The 16,867-nt window shown below is 44.5% G+C and overlaps 1 protein-coding gene across 1 annotated transcript in view; it reads right to left on the bottom strand.

Annotated features, from left to right (window-relative positions):
* LOC124859083 (helicase with zinc finger domain 2-like) overlaps positions 1 to 14,390 on the bottom strand; it is a 69,751-nt gene extending 55,361 nt beyond the window's left edge. The window contains exons 1-2 of the mRNA XM_047351583.1: positions 14,296 to 14,390; positions 13,599 to 13,653 (exon numbers count right to left, since the gene is read on the bottom strand). The gene's annotated coding sequence lies outside the window, so the exon portion shown is untranslated. The remainder of the gene's footprint in view (positions 1 to 13,598; positions 13,654 to 14,295) is intronic.
* Between the last annotated feature and the right edge of the window lie 2,477 nt (positions 14,391 to 16,867).

Here is a 16,867-nt window from a genome sequence, read left to right as displayed (position 1 = left end):
TGTGCCTTTTAGTATGACTGGTTTCTGTCTGCCAACTCTACCATACAGTCTTGGTGGGTAGATTGCTGCAGAGATGGCAGTCCATCTCTGCAGCACCCAGTCCATCTGGAAGGTTCTCCTCTCTCCACACAGCAATGCTGGACAGAGTGACCATTGGGTTTAACTCCCTGACTTTGGTAAATGGTAAATGGCCTGCACGTATAGCCCTTCAACAAGACAGAGAACCGCAAAGCACTTTACGCTACAATCATTCATCCACACATTCATCCACCCATTCACACACTGACAGTGGTGAGCTACAATGTAGCCACAGCTGCCCTGGGGCAGACTGACAGAAGTGAGGCTGCCATACAATCGGTTCCACCGAAACCCTTTGACCACCATCAGCAGGCAAGTCGGATGAAGTGTCTTGCCCAAGAACACGACTGAGATGGACGGAGTGGGGGTTCAAACTGGCAACTCACTAACCAGTGGGTTGCCAGGACAAACCCCTACCACCTGATCCACTGTCATCCCTACCCTTATTGCTCAGTTTAGAAGGCTGGTTAGCTGTAGGAAGAGTTGTGCTCTGCTCTACAGACTATTCCTTTGACTTCATGCTTGGTTTGTGCTACTACATGTACTGTCAAGACAACTATGGGGGTCTATACACAAGTAAGTGCTTTACAAAAATCTTTTAATATCTAAAATTTCACTTCTGTTGACCTGTAGTGGCAGCATCTCCAGCAGTTAAAATATCCAGGGACCTTATGTAAGAAGCGTGTGTACGCACAAAAACCTTGTGGCGCAATATTTGTGTATGTAAACTTTTGACCTGCTGTGAAAATGTGCAGCCGCCATGCAAACTTTTTCAATCAACAACAATAAACTACAGAGAACTAAAACTTACCTAAATCCACTGAAATATGACTCCATTCAATTTCTTTAATTCATAGAAATAGTTTTTCATCAAGTTTGAGCTTTATGGTTTCAACCTGAATAATAAAACCGGACCACATTTAACCTCATTAAATAATGCAATACATCTCAGAAAATTATGGAAACAACTTGAATGGGAGGTAAACTGCATTCCTCTTTTTTGTTGCATTCATGTTAACATGCATCATTCTGTGCGCCGATGCCCATGAACTGCATGTAAATTATCTAAGGGACACTTTCATTCTCACTGTGTGAAAAACAGTGTTGGTTCAGCACATTAAGTCTAAACAAGTCAGGTGTAATGATTTTTAGGTTAAAAAAAGGGCCCGAGAAGGAGATATTTTGGCGCAACGCAATGCTTGCAATTTCTTCCAGTCAGCATCCATGCATGACTGCAAAACGCATTGCCTAATGCAAGCCTTGTCCAGCTGCTGTCTGATGTTTGTCAGGTTTAATGAAGAGAGACAGAGAGAGAGGTATACAACCAAACAAACATATTAGACCATTTCACTAATTTCACTTACGGTGGCTTGTAAAAGTATTCATACCCTTTAACCTTTTCCACATACATAAATATATTTTACTGGGTGCGGCGCTGGTGGAAAAGGGGTTAAGCGCGCGACCACGTGCAGAGGCTATAGTCCTCGATGCAGCGGTCCCGGGTTCGAGTCCGAGACCCGGCGAGCTTTGCCGAATGTCTCCCCCTCTTTACCTTCTTTTCTGCCAACCTACTGTCGAAAAACAAGAAATAAAGACCTCTAGTGCCGCAAAAAGTATTTAAATATATTTTATTGGAATTTTATGCGAAAGAGCAACAGAAAGTGGTATACAATTGCAAAGTCCAAAGAAAATTGTTCATGATTAAAAAAATTTTTTACAAATTAAAAACTGAAAATGCGGTGTGCAAAGTTACTCAGTCCGTGCAAAGTATTCACCCCCTTTTCACTCTGAGAGCAACCAGTTGCCTTCAGAAGTTGCCTGATGATTGCTAATGACTAAATAGAGTCCACCTGGGTGTAATTTAATCTCAGTACAAATACAGCTGCTGTGACGACCTCAGAGGTTGATTAGGAGAACATTGGGGAGCAAACAGCATCATGAAGTCCAAGGAACAACCAGACAGGTCAGAGATAAAGTTGTGGAGAAGTTTAAAGCAGGTTTAGGCTATTAAAAGATTTCCAAGCTTTGAACATCTCATGGAGCTCTGTTCAATCCATCATCTGGAAATAAAGAGTTTGGCACAGGTGGAAACCTACCAAGACAAGGCCGTCCACCTAAACTCACAGGCCCAACAAGGAGAGCACTGGTCAGAGATGCAGCCAAGAGGCCCATGGTGACTCTGGATGAACTGTAGAGATCCACAGCTCAGGTGGAGAAATCTGTCCACAGGACAACTATTAGTCTTGCACTGCATAAATATGGTATTTATGGAAGAGTGGCAAGAAGAAAGTCATTGTTGAAAGATAACTATAAGAAGTCCTGTTTGCAGTTTGCCAGAAGCCATGTTGGGACAGAGCAAACATGTGGATGAAGGTGCTTTGGTCAGACAAGACCAAAATTTAACCTTTTGGCCAAAATGTAAAACGCTCTGTGTGACGAAGAACTAACACTGTATATCACTCTGAACACACCATCCCCACTGTCACATATGGTGGTGGCAGCATCATGCTCTGGGGCTGCTTCTCTTCAGCAGGGAGAAGGAAGGTGGTCAGAGTTGATGGGAAGATGGATGGAGCCAAATCCAGAGGCTGGGGAGGAGGTTCAAATTCCAGCAGAACAACGACCCTAAACATAAAGGCAGGGCTAGAATGGAACGGTTTTAAACAAAACATATTCATGTGTTAGAATGGACCATGACACTCAGCTTTACTTATCCATGAATCCTGATGAACCCAACCAGTTAGATAGACTACAAGCATGTCTTGAAGACATAAAAACTTGGATGACTTTAAAATTTCTGCTTCTAAATTCAGACAAGACAGAAGTTATCGTCTTTGGAACGGAGTCATTGAAAAAGAAACTGTTTAATCAATTAACTAACGTGGACAGCCTTCAACTGACCTCTGATAATAAAGTAAAAAGCCTTGGTGTTATCTTTGACTAGGACATGTCAAAGATTAAATCCTATATTAAACAGGTTTCTAGGATTTCCTTCTTTCATCTCCGGAACATTGCCAAAATTAGAAATATCCTGTCCAGGAGTGACGCAGAAAAACTAGTCCATGCATTTGTTACTTCAAGGCTGGTCAGTATGTCCACAAAATGCAATAAAAAGCCTTTAGCTGATCCAAAATGCTGCAGGAAGAGTTGGTCTGGTCTGAATCCTGTTAGTACAAGCCATTAAAAGCAACTTACCTGTAATCATCGGCCTCCTGGTGACTCTTCCCTTGCTTGTTGGTTCTACCACAAACCCGTACTATGACAGAAGAACAACGCCACATGGACCATGTGAGAGAGTGGCCAATCGAGTTCAGAGCAGGAGAGGAGCTGATACGTCACTACTCCCGTCTCTTCTCCCCCCGTAGTTCGCCTTGGGAAAGGTTGGAGGTGGCTAACCTGACAGACTGGCTGGAGGTATGGGGAGGCTGCTGAACCCCATTATCCCCTTACTCCTGGAACAGTGGCGAGAGAGAGTGAGAGAGCTGTGACCGAAATCGCTCCTCTTTTTGACCTCATTCTACGAGGTCCGGACGCCATGGGCCGAATGCCTCCATGCATGTTTCCTTTTCCTGCTCCGGAGGAGTCTCAAGTTGAACCGCCTCCACTCACCATTCCTCTTCTGGTTCACATTCCTGTCAGTGAGGGAGCTGAGGACAGACTCCCCTCATTTCTGGAGCTTCGGGGGCTTCCCCGCTGGCCTTCCGCTTGGGACCTCAGAAGGTCCTTTGCTCAGCCGAGCCATGCTCCTGATGACCAGTCAATCTGGTGACGGCTCCAGGATGAGCTCTTTTGGGAATACTTCAGATGTTTCCATTGGCCTCCGGAGCAGCTGCTGATCTCTTGACGACGAGCTCCGGTTCAGGGGGTCTGTCGTCATGAGCCTCCTGGCTCGTCGCCGACCCCTTTGGACCCCGTATCTACCGTTGTTTCGGCCTCCCAGAGTTCATCATGGCTTTAGTCGCTGGCCTCCCAGTCCTCATCAAGGTCCACACGAACCTCCCGGGTCTCCTGCCTGAACTGTTTGTCGGTTCTGGACGTCCGCCCGGCTATCATAGGAACTCTGTGCCCGCACGGGTTGACCTGTTAGTTATCCGTCTGAACTCTAAGATTTCTTCTGTCCGCCCACTCTTGTTGGGTTGTTTTTGGTTTTGTTTCCTGGTCATATTTGGGTAGTTGTTTTCTGGCCCCGTTCTGGGAAATTTTTGTTTTGTTTTGGTTCATTTATACCTAGTCTGGTTCTCTGTTTACCCTTAGTTCTGTGTCTTGTCTTCCAGTAATCTCACCCACACCTGTTCTGTGTTTTCCCTGATTGCACTGCCTCAGGTCTGCGCTTTGATCAGCTTTCCAGTATCAGGAATAGGTTACAGTTTCTCTCCATTATGTTGCTGAGATTTTGGGTCATTTCATGAATCACAGCTGCTGCTAGGAGTTTATTTTCATTTGCTTCCACATTACTTACCATCTGAAAGTTACAGACTCTTCTCGTCAGCTTCTGACACAATTCTAATTGGTCAGACGGCCAAGATAAAAATGGTAAGCTGCATTAAATAAGACTAAAGACTTAAAGGCAAATAGATTACTGTGTTTAAAAACCTAACATAAACAAACACTATTTTAAAAAGTTTGTGAAGTGTCCTCCTGGTCATGTAGTGTCATCTCTCCCTGGGTCCCTGGACCTGTGGTTCTGAGCAACAGCTCAGTAATTCGGCCTCAAGGGAGGTACTATCGGTTAGAGGTTCAATAATTCTTCAACTAATGGTTTAAATCAGATCTCTCTGACAGGTCCTTTTCTGTGTTTATGGAGGAATTTTCTTCTTCCTCAGAACCTATTTCTTGTGGAGTACCGCAAGGATCTATCTTAGCCCCTATTTTGTTTTCATTATACCTTCTGCCTGTGGGTTCCATATTCAGATGCACAGTATTACTATGCTGATGATGTCCAAATATATTACCCTGGATATTAATCTGGATGTCTCTGACTTATTGCAGCACCTGCTTAATTGGATATAGAAGGCGCCGCAGATGGTCGCCTCGGCGTGTTGGTGCGCATTGTTTTGTTTTGTTTTTTGCTTTAAAACGGTCTTCTGTGATGGTACCTGGAGCTCTCTCACCAGAGAAGAACTCATGAACATCAGGGCTACTACACCAGAGGAGTTATTTCCAACTTTTCTGCCTACTGCTCTGGAATGTTTGGACATTCTGGTCAAAGGTGCGCTCACCTTTGTTCACGCGGTGAAACGCCGGAAGAGAGGGAAACGGGCTGGGGTGCTGGTACAACTTCGCCAGCGTGGACTACGAACACCGTTACCTGGAATATTTCTCTCTAACGTGCGCTCACTTCCCAACAAAATTGAGGAACTACAACTGCTGTTGGGGAAAAACAGGGAGTTTTATTCATCTGCAGTTTTGTGCTTCACGGAGACGTGCTGTGTGGATTAATACCAGACTCTGCGCTGCAGCTGGCAAGATTCCAGCTCTACAGAGCGGACAGAGACACGGAACTCTCCGGCAAAGCAAAAGGTGGAGGAATCTGTTTTTACCTCAACAGTGGTTGGTGCATCGACGTGACAGTGATTCAGCAGCACTGTTCTCCAGACCTGGAAGCCTTCATCATAAACTGTAAGCCTTTCTATTCCCCTCGTGAGTTCGCTTCGTTCATCCTGGTCGGTGTTTACATCCCGCCGCAAGCTAACGTGCAGGTCGCACAGCGCATGCTCACCGACCAGATACTGAGTGTGGAGCGGACCAACCCGGACTCCTTAGTTATCGTCGCTGGTGACTTTAACAAAGGTAATCTGACCCACGAACTCCCCAAATATAGACAGTTTATAAAATGTCCGACCAGAGAGGACAACATTCTGGATTACTGTTACACCACCATCAGAGACGCTTATCACGCCGTCCCACGTGCTGCACTGGGCCAATCCGACCACATCATGGTCCACCTGATTCCTGCATACAGGCAGAAACTAAAGCTCTGCAAACCTGTTGTGAGGACGACAAGGAAGTGGAGCAGTGAGGCTGTGGAGAATCTCCAGGCGTGTTTAGGCTGTACAGACTGGGATGTGTTCAGGACTACTACCAACAGTCTGGACGAGTACACAGAGGCTGTGACTTCCTACATCAGCTTCTGTGAGGACAGCTGTGTACCATCATGCACCAGGGTGAGTTACAACAACGACAAACCCTGGTTCACAGCTAAACTCAGAAGGTTAAGACTGGATAAGGAAAAGGCCTTCAGGAGTGGGGACAAAGACATATACAGAGAGGCAAAGTACAAGTTTGGCAAGGCAGTGAAAGAGGCCAAACGACTGTACTCTGAGAAGCTCCAAAACCAGTTCTCAGCCAACGACTCTGCGTCTGTCTGGAAAGGGCTCAAGCAAATCACCAACTACAAGCCGAAAGCCCCCCACTCCATCAATGACCGACGCCTCGCCAACGACCTGAACGAGTTCTACTGCCGCTTTGAAAGACAAAGGGACAGTCCTGCAACCATCCCCCACGACGCCCCCCAACAGCTGCAGCCACAATCCACCATCCCCATCTCTCCAACCTCAAGAGGGGCCTTGGCACCTCCAAACCCCACCCTGAAGTTCCCCCCCACCAGCCCCCTACCCACGCCGAGGACGGCTCTTTCCATCCAGGAGAGGGACGTCAACAAACTCTTCAGGAGACAGAACCCCCGGAAAGCTGCTGGTCCGGATTCTGTCTCACCAGCCAGCCTGAAGCACTGCGCTGATCAGCTGTCTCCAGTCTTCACAGACATTTTTAACACCTCACTGGAGACATGTCATGTGCCAGCCTGCTTCAAGTCCTCCATCATCGTCCCTGTTCCCAAGAAGCCAAGGACCACAGGGCTTAATGACTTCAGACCCGTCGCCCTGACCTCTGTGGTGATGAAGTAATTTGAGCGCCTTGTGCTCTCACACCTAAAAGACATCACCGACCCCCTCCTGGACCCCCTGCAGTTTGCCTACAGAGCCAACAGGTCTGTAGATGATGCAGTCAACCTGGCCCTTCACTTCATCCTCCGGCACCTGGACTCCACAGGAACCTACGCCAGGATCCTGTTTGTGGATTTCAGCTCTGCCTTCAACACCATCGTCCCAGTTCTGCTCCAGGAGAAACTCTCCCAGCTGAGTGTGCCCGACTCCACCTGTAGGTGGATAACTGACTTCCTGTCTGACAGGAAGCAGCGCGTGAGGCTGGGGAAGCACGTCTCCGACTCCCTGACCATCAGCACCGGTTCCCCCCAAGGCTGTGTTCTCTCTCCTCTGCTCTTCTCCCTGTACACCAACAGCTGCACCTCCAGTCACCAGTCTGTCAAGCTTCTGAAGTTTGCGGACGACACAACCCTGATCGGACTCATCTCTGATGGTGACAAGTCTGCGTACAGATGGGAGGTGGACCATCTGTTGGACTGGTGCAGCCAGAACAACCTTGAGCTCAACGCTCTAAAGACAGTGGAGATGGTTGTGGACTTCAGGCAGAACCCAGCCCCACCTGCCCCCATCACCCTCTGTGACTCCACAATTGACACTGTGGAATCTTTCCGCTTCCAGGGAACCATCATCTCCCAGGATCTCAAGTGGGAGCCAAACATCAGCTCCCTCATCAAGAAAGCCCAGCAGAGGATGTTCTTTCTGCGGCAAATGAAGAAATTCAACCTGCCAAAGACTATGATGGTGCACTTCTACACAGCCATCATTGAGTCCATCCTCACCTCCTCCATCACCATCTGGTACGCCGCTGCTACAGCCAAGGATAAGGGCAGGCTGCAGCGTGTCATTCGGTCTGCTGAGAAGGTGATTGGCTGCAGTCTACTGTCGCTCCAGGAACTGTACACCTCCAGGACCCTGAAGCGGGCAGGGAAGATTCTGGCTGATCCCTCCCACCCCGGTCACAGACTCTTTGAGACTCTCCCCTCTGGCAGGAGGCTGCGGTCCATCCGGACCAAAACCTCACGCCACAAGAACAGTTTTTTCCCATCTGCCACCAGCCTTGTTACCAAAGCCCGGAAACCACCCTGACACTCTCCTGTTTTTACTGACAGGACACCTGTAACCTGTAACTCTATGCGTTACATTAACGCTCAGCTTGGACTCCTGCTTTACTTGCACACTGATCACCTGCACTGTTGTATTGCTCTTGCATCTTATACTGCTCTATATTTACTCTCACTCACTTAAAACTGTGCACATATATTTATATTATATTATAGATATGTTTATACTGTTTAATTTGTATTGTATTGCACCGACTACGCCAAAACAAATTCCTTGTATAGATCCTTCTCAAAATATTAGCATATTGTGATAAAGTTCATTATTTTCTATAATGTCATGATGAAAATTTAACATTCATATATTTTAGATTCATTGCACACTAACTGAAATATATCAGGTCTTTTATTGTCTTAATACGGATGATTTTGGCATACAGCTCATGAAAACCCAAAATTCCTATCTCACACAATTAGCATATTTCATCCGACCAATAAAAGAAAAGTGTTTTTAATACAAAAAACGTCAACCTTCAAATAATCATGTACAGTTATGCACTCAATACTTGGTCGGGAATCCTTTTGCAGAAATGACTGCTTCAATGCGGCGTGGAATGGAGGCAATCAGCCTGTGGCACTGCTGAGGTCTTATGGAGGCCCAGGATGCTTCGATAGCGGCCTTTAGCTCATCCAGAGTGTTGGGTCTTGAGTCTCTCAACGTTCTCTTCACAATATCCCACAGATTCTCTATGGGGTTCAGGTCAGGAGAGTTGGCAGGCCAATTGAGCACAGTGATACCATGGTCAGTAAACCATTTACCAGTGGTTTTGGCACTGTGAGCAGGTGCCAGGTCGTGCTGAAAAATGAAATCTTCATCTCCATAAAGCTTTTCAGCAGATGGAAGCATGAAGTGCTCCAAAATCTCCTGATAGCTAGCTGCATTGACCCTGCCCTTGATAAAACACAGTGGACCAACACCAGCAGCTGACACGGCACCCCAGACCATCACTGACTGTGGGTACTTGACACTGGACTTCTGGCATTTTGGCATTTCCTTCTCCCCAGTCTTCCTCCAGACTCTGGCACCTTGATTTCAGAATGACATGCAGAATTTGCTTTCATCCGAAAAAAGTACTTTGGACCACTGAGCAACAGTCCAGTGCTGCTTCTCTGTAGCCCAGGTCTGGGGAATGCGCCACCTGTAGCCCATTTCCTGCACACACCTGTGCACGGTGGCTCTGGATGTTTCTACTCCAGACTCAGTCCACTGCTTCTGCAGGTCCCCCAAGGTTTGGAATCGGCCCTTCTCCACAATCTTCCTCAGGGTCCGGTCACCTCTTCTCGTTGTGCAGCGTTTTCTGCCACGCTTTTTCCTTCCCACAGACTTCCCACTGAGGTGCCTTGATACAGCACTCTGGGAACAGCCTATTCGTTCAGAAATGTCTTTCTGTGTCTTACCCTCTTGCTTGAGGGTGTCAATAGTGGCCTTCTGGACAGCAGTCAGGTCGGCAGTCTTACCCATGATTGGGGCTTTGAGTGATGAACCAGGCTGGGAGTTTTAAAGGCCTCAGGAATCTTTTGCAGGTGTTTAGAGTTAACTCGTTGATTCAGATGATTAGGTTCATAGCTCGTTTAGAGACCCTTTTAATGATATGCTAATTTTGTGAGATAGGAATTTTGGGTTTTCATGAGCTGTATGCCAAAATCATCCGTATTAAGACAATAAAAGACCTGAAATATTTCAGTTAGTGTGCAATGAATCTAAAATATATGAATGTTACATTTTCATCATGACATTATGGAAAATAATAAACTTTATCACAATATGCTAATATTTTGAGAAGGACCTGTATGTCCAAAAACGTACTTGGCAATAAAGCTTTTCTGATTCTGATTCTGATTGTGTTCGAGTTGACTCAGGATTGTCTGATCCTGAATGAAAACAAAACTGAAATTATTGTGTTTGGTGATTGTTATAGAAAATTTTAGTGTCTTGCTTGATTTGCTCCTTGATTCTCTACAGGAACTGACAAAAGTATTAGAATCCCTCAGGTGTTGATCCATTCTTCTCTTATTTAGTCTTAGAGTAATGGTTTCTCAGCCTTCTGCTTGCAGCTGTGTGAGATAATATGTACGCCACACTGTTAAGATTATGTCTAGGACAACAGGTCTCATGAGAATCACCTTGAAAACTGTTGTAGCTTCTAGGAGAACTTTTACTTTGTCTAGTGGAAATGTGGCAGCACTACTGAGCGCATCTCCAATGCTGTAAAATCCTTTCTCTTGCAAGATTAAAATAAAGCTTATTCTGAGTGACAATCATCAGTCTCTGGATACAAATTTTTCTACAACAGTGATCATACCCCTCTCACTAGGTCACCTGATATCCTCAGCCCTCTAGCTCCACATTGCGCCTCCACTGTCAGAAATCCCGGAGTGTTTTTAGACAGTTCTTTTATATTTGAGAAGAAAGTGTCCACAGTTGTCAAGACCTGTTTTTATGAATTACATCAAACTGCCAAAGACAAATCTTACATTCCTTCTAAATGCCTCAAAATTCTCATCCATGCCTTTATTATAGCTAGATTAGACTACTGCAAATCCCTTATACTTTGGACTTGCGAAATCATTTCTCCATCGTTTACAGGTAGTCCAGAATGCTGCTGCACAGCTGCTAACAGGTACCAGAAGGCATGACCACATCACTGCAATTTTAGCAGAGTGAAACCTGCTGCCTGGGCATTTTCGTATTGATTTTAAGATTCTTCTACTGACATTTAAAATTTTAAATGGTTTGGCACCTAATTATTTAACCATTCATCTTAAATTTTATAATCCAAAAAGAGCACTAAGATCTTCTAACCGGATGTTCTTAGTTCAGCCGAAGACCAAATTAAGGCACAGAGAAGATCAGGCTTTTGCTTTGGCAGCTCCCAGTCTCTAGAACAAACCGGCTCTTGATGTTCGTAACGCTGAGTCTGTTTAGTCTTTTAAATCCTTCCTGAAAACTCACTTTTTCACATTGGCTTTTAACTCAAGTTCAGTTTGAGTCACTCAGATCAGTGAGGTTGAGATGTTTCTATATTTTAGTTTTAATTCTATTTCTTTGTATATGTCGGTTTTTTGGTTTTATGTCTGTCTTCTGTAGTTATATCATTTGTAATTACCTTTATGTGAAGCACTTTGGTCAACATTAAGCGTCAACATTAAGGTCTATAACCCTATGTTACAAAATCAAAGTCAAACTCCGCTTCTTCTTCCAAGAAAGAAAGGTGTCTGGAGGCATCTTGATGCTCAAGGTCTCCAGCAGACATTCCTTCTGAGACGACAAATATGGTGGACACACTATAAAACACAAAGAAAGTCCCTGCTTAAAGGGATGAGGTGATGATAGATGATAGATCCTTCCAAAAGCCTTCTGAGGTCTAAACCAGCATAACAAGATTATTCTGTTCAAGATTTGTCACAATAAACATAAAGCATCATCATCTAAACTTCAACAGCCTTTGGCCCATAGCTACACAAACTAAAGACAAAACATCAAACCAGAATAAAAAAATAAAATCATATCAATAAAATCTAAAATCACAGAGTTTACACAGCAATACTAGAACTGGTGCTTCCTTAGACTGGATTAGTAACAGGAACAGCTCACTTTAGTCAGGGCCTGTTAGCAGAACCATTCACACACCCTAATAAATTCAACATTAACTTTCCTAAAAGTGCTTTAAATGTGCAACAACCTGCAGCTACAAACATCTTGACCTCTGGGTATTTGAAGGATTGTCAATGCATCGGCATGCTGCATAGTTTACAGGATGACCACAGGGGGGCAGTACAGAGCGTCGAGCCATCTTTCCTGGATCAGAACAGAAGCTAAACCTAAGTGCAATGGTATTTGTCTGACCACAGAGCTTCCAACATTGTCTACATACATCATTATCATCATCATCTGATCAGTAACAAATAACCAAGGAACGGGACATCAGGAACATTGTTGGACTGTTTAAACAGGAACATTTACATGTATACCAATTGGTTCAACATATCCAACTAGAACTTTTAACAGCAGTATATTTTATATTATATTGCTGACCATATTCAGTAGATTTATCAAGGAGCTGCTGAAGGCCACCAGGTCATCTGCATTCAGAAGATGGTTTATCTGTGTTTTATAAATCCAGCGCACATTTTGTCAGAAACTTAATCAGAGGAATAAAAATTTCTTCAACTCCATCTTATTTCAGGATGAAGGCATACTTAAAGCTTTTGGTCAGAGCAGTAAAAAGTGCATAAATATGTAAAATGTATGATTTCTGATGGCTTCATCTCACTGAACACGTAATCCAGAATAAGGTTTTTAACAAGACAAACATCGAAGTATTATTTAGACAAATCTCAGCAAAAAAATTGTCCGTTTGAGAAAAATCACTTAGTATACAAGCTTCACAGATTAGTATGATCAGTTTAATGGCAACAAAGCCTGCTGACGCTGTGCAAAAATGGCTGTGAACTAAACTGTACAAACAGAAGAAAACAGTTGGTACTGTCAAAGTAAAAGCTGATTTTAAAACTAAAGCAGTAAATGAGGGTTAAGACTAACTTAGCTTAATTTCAGACCAGAAGAAGATCCAGGTTGGCCAGCAATCTTGTTTTTCTGCTTCATTTGGGCTTGTAAACATTTTTATTTCCCCCCAAAAAACATACAGGTAAATATACAGTTTAAATAAAAACACCTCAAAACATGATGATACGTTTATTTCTTCTAGGTTGCCAAAGTATGATTTAAGAGTGTCCCTAAGTCTAGGTTCAGCATGCGTAAGCTGGCCCTTATTGCCAATGAGCCAAGATGTTTTACAGAATCCACCAACCAAACCTGTTGCATTTAAACCAGCAGTAGATGTCATACTAGACACCAACAGAAACGGCTGAGACCACAGAACCAAGATGTGATTTGGATCAGGTCCATATCAAGACCAATGAAGGAGAGACCTTATAAATGATTTAATCTACAAGCTGTTGTGACCCGAACAGCCACCAGAGGGCATCAGCAGGAGTGGAATAATCAGCGTTATGGGGCAGTTACCTGAGCATCTCGCAGTCACCAGACACAGACTCTGTTCAGTTTCAATTATACTTTGTATTAGGTAGAAAACCTTACAGCAGCTGCAACGCTGTTCAGGACAGAAGGACTCATCCAGGAGGAGTGAATGCTGCAAGTCACTGACTGGATGCAATCTGCTGTGTTTTCTTAGATAGAAAAACTTTTTATCCAATTTGAATAAATAACTGAATCTGACTGAACTGTTCAATGATTAGGATTAATTGGAATGTATGAACCTGACTGTTGTGAAGTATCTTGAGACGACGTGTGTTGTGAATTGGCGCTATATAAATAAACTAATTGAATTGAAGTTCTAGAAACCTAAAACAGGTTGAGATTGAAAAACATTCTGTTACTCCAATCTGCTGTCTGTTAAAATAAGCTCTAATTGGTGAGTGCTTCTGCTGTACATACCATAGCATCAGGTCTCCAGTGAGTCACAGCTTGTTATCACCAGCTCAGCCACGCCCTGCAGACCAGAAGGAAAACAATTTAATTGTGCCTCAATAAACCAACTGCCTTGGAAAATAGCTTTAAAGACAAAGAGAAAAGGTGTGTAGCCGTCCTACAGGGTCCTGATGAAGCATTAGTCACTATGTAAGGAATACCTTCACAGATTATAACACGTCCTATTAACCAGCTACACTTTGAGGAAGTGAGCAGATCTCTGCCTACTTAAGGTATGTAGTTAAACAAGACCTTTTGTCTGACGGCAGAACCACCCAGAGTTGGTACTATCACGTTTAATATTTAACCTGATGAGCAGGACGTTCTGCGGGTACGACAACGCAGATGTCTACTAATAGAAGCAGGGCGGTGAGCAGAACATACCTATTCCCCCCTGAGAAAAGCTGCACACAGAAATATCACCATGGAGATGTCCAGAACCAGTCAGGTCCAAGTGAAAAAAGCACCGCAAGCAGAGCCTCTAACAGAAAGCCAGTGATACTGTCTGGAGGTGTCAGAACTTACTGCCTTAACTGGGTCAGACTCCGTTTCCACTGCAGCCAGGATAACTGGATGACACCCTCAACTGATCCGGACTGGATCCAGAACCCTAGCAGCTTCTCCCTTTATACATAGTAGATAAAATAGTTTAAACTGCACTAACCTGGAAGGAAACGGACCCAGGCGACCGCCGCTCGGTGCAGGCGCTGCTCTCTCCTGCATCGGTTTGAACTCCGTGGTTCCGGAATCGGTTCCTCTGTTTTAAGTTTCGTTTCTGTCATTTGACGACACGCGCACATTCACCTTGGAAACGGGCAGTTTATCCAGGAAGAAGCGCTCTGAGCGATAACGTCTATGGCAAGTACTTTTAACATTTTGTCAAAGTGTAATACTACTAGTAGGAGTTCTTATAACAAAGAATCAGAATCAGAATCAGAAAAGCTTTATTGCCAAGTACGTTTTTGGACATACAAGGAATTTGTTTTGGCGTAGTCGGTGCAATACAATACAAATTAAACAGTATAAACATATCTACAATATAATATAAATATATGTGCACAGTTTTAAGTGAGTGAGAGTAAATATAGAGCAGTATAAGATGCAAGAGCAATACAACAGTGCAGGTGATCATTGTGCAAGTAAAGCAGGAGTCCATGCTGAACTTTAATGTAACGCATAGAGTTACAGGTTACAGGTGTCCTGTCAGCAAAAAAGGAGAGTGTCAGGGTGGTTTCCGGGCTTTGTTAACAAGGCTGCTGGCAGATGGGAAAAAACTGTTCTTGTGGCGTGAGGTTTTGGTCCGGATGGACCGCAGCCTCCTGCCAGAGGGGAGAGTCTCAAAGAGTCTGTGACCGGGGTGGGAGGGATCAGCCAGAATCTTCCCTGCCTGCTTCAGGGTCCTGGAGGTGTACAGTTCCTGGAGAGACAGTAGACTGCAGCCAATCACCTTCTCAGCAGACCGAATGACACGCTGCAGCCTGCCCTTATCCTTGGCTGTAGCAGCGGCGTACCAGATGGTGATGGAGGAGGTGAGGATGGACTCAATGATGGCTGTGTAGAAGTGCACCATCATAGTCTTTGGCAGGTTGAATTTCTTCAGCTGCCGCAGAAAAAACATCCTCTGCTGGGCTTTCTTGATGAGGGAGCTGATGTTTGGCTCCGACTTGAGATCCTGGGAGATGATGGTTCCCAGGAAGCAGAAAGATTCCACAGTGTCAATTGTGGAGTCACAGAGGGTGATGGGGCAGATGGGGCTGGGTTCTGCCTGAAGTCCACAACCATCTCCACTGTCTTTAGAGCGTTGAGCTCAAGGTTGTTCTGGCTGCACCCGTCCAACAGATGGTCCACCTCCCATCTGTACACAGACTCGTCACCATCAGAGATGAGTCCGATCAGGGTGGTGTCGTCCGCAAAATTCAGAAGCTTGACAGACTGGTGACTGGAGGTGCAGCTGTTGGTGTACAGGGAGAAGAGCAGAGGAGAGAGAACACAGCCTTGGGGGGAACCGGTGCTGATGGTCAGGGAGCTATGGTGTCTGACACTTTGTGACGTTTCATTGTTCCACAGTGATCAGCACCTCAGATCATAACAACTGCCACATTGAACATCTAAGTGGTTAACAGTTTTTCAATTATCTGTTCTCTTATCTGGGGGATGTTGATAAAGCAGCTGGTCCACCGACCAAAACATCTACCATTGGTCTGCCATAAATCACTGAACGGGGTCATCTCCCATTGCGTCTTTCTGAATAAAAAGGACTTTGAATGCAAATAAGTTTATTTCTATAGCACCAATTCAAATACATGTCGTCTCAAGGCTCTTTACAAAGTCAATTCAATCCAATCTTACAGATTTCAAGTCAGGTTCATACATTCATATTAATCGTAACCATTGAACAGTTCAGTCAGATTCAGTTATTTATTCAAATTGGATAAAAAGTTTTTCTATCTAAGGAAACCCAGCAGATTGCATCCAGTCAGTGACTTGCAGCATTCACTCCTCCTGGATGAGCATGTAGAGACAGTGGACAGTCACTGGCGTTGACTTTGCAGCAATCCCTCATAGTGAGCATGCATGTAGCGACAGTGGAAAGGAAAAACTCCCTTTTAACAGGAAGAAACCTCCAGCAGAACCAGAACCAGGCTCAGTGTGAGCGGCCATCTGCCACGACCGACTGGGGGTTTGAGAGAACAGAGCAGAGACACAAAGAGAACAAAGAAGCACTGATCCAGGAGTACTTTCTATGGGAAGGAAAAGTAAATGTTAATGGATGTAGCTCCTTTAGTCGTTTCATCTAGAAAGAAAGAACAGATAAACTCTGAGCCAGTTTTCAAGGTTAGAGTCTGAAAGAGAGAACATAGAGTTAGTCACAGTAGAAGCTCAGTCAGTAGCCATGTCTAGGAGAGAGAAAGGGTTAAACACTGAAAGACAGGGCCATGTGGATCATCTGTAGAAGGTGAGCATTAAGTTGTTGGTATCTCAACTAATGTTCCCCTCTACAAAGGTGCCACTACTAAACACAGAGCCAGACCAGGTGTAGCTTCTAGAAAGAGAAAAGAGAGAACATTGACCTGTTAAGCCCTGAGGCGTTTTAGAGCCATTTCCACCTGAAATTACATATCTTCAATAAATGAAGTATAGTTCCACAGTTATAAGGTCTACATGCAAACCTTTGGTACCTGTGTAAAGATAAGACATAAAAGAACATTTTTTAAGTTGAACCATCGTTGTAACTG

The sequence above is a fragment of the Girardinichthys multiradiatus genome, chromosome 22 (genome assembly GCF_021462225.1).
Source record: "Girardinichthys multiradiatus isolate DD_20200921_A chromosome 22, DD_fGirMul_XY1, whole genome shotgun sequence".
Taxonomy (NCBI): Eukaryota; Metazoa; Chordata; class Actinopteri; order Cyprinodontiformes; family Goodeidae; genus Girardinichthys; species Girardinichthys multiradiatus.
The sequence above is the reverse complement of the archived record's forward strand: the minus strand, read 5'-3'. Positions and strand labels throughout refer to the sequence as shown.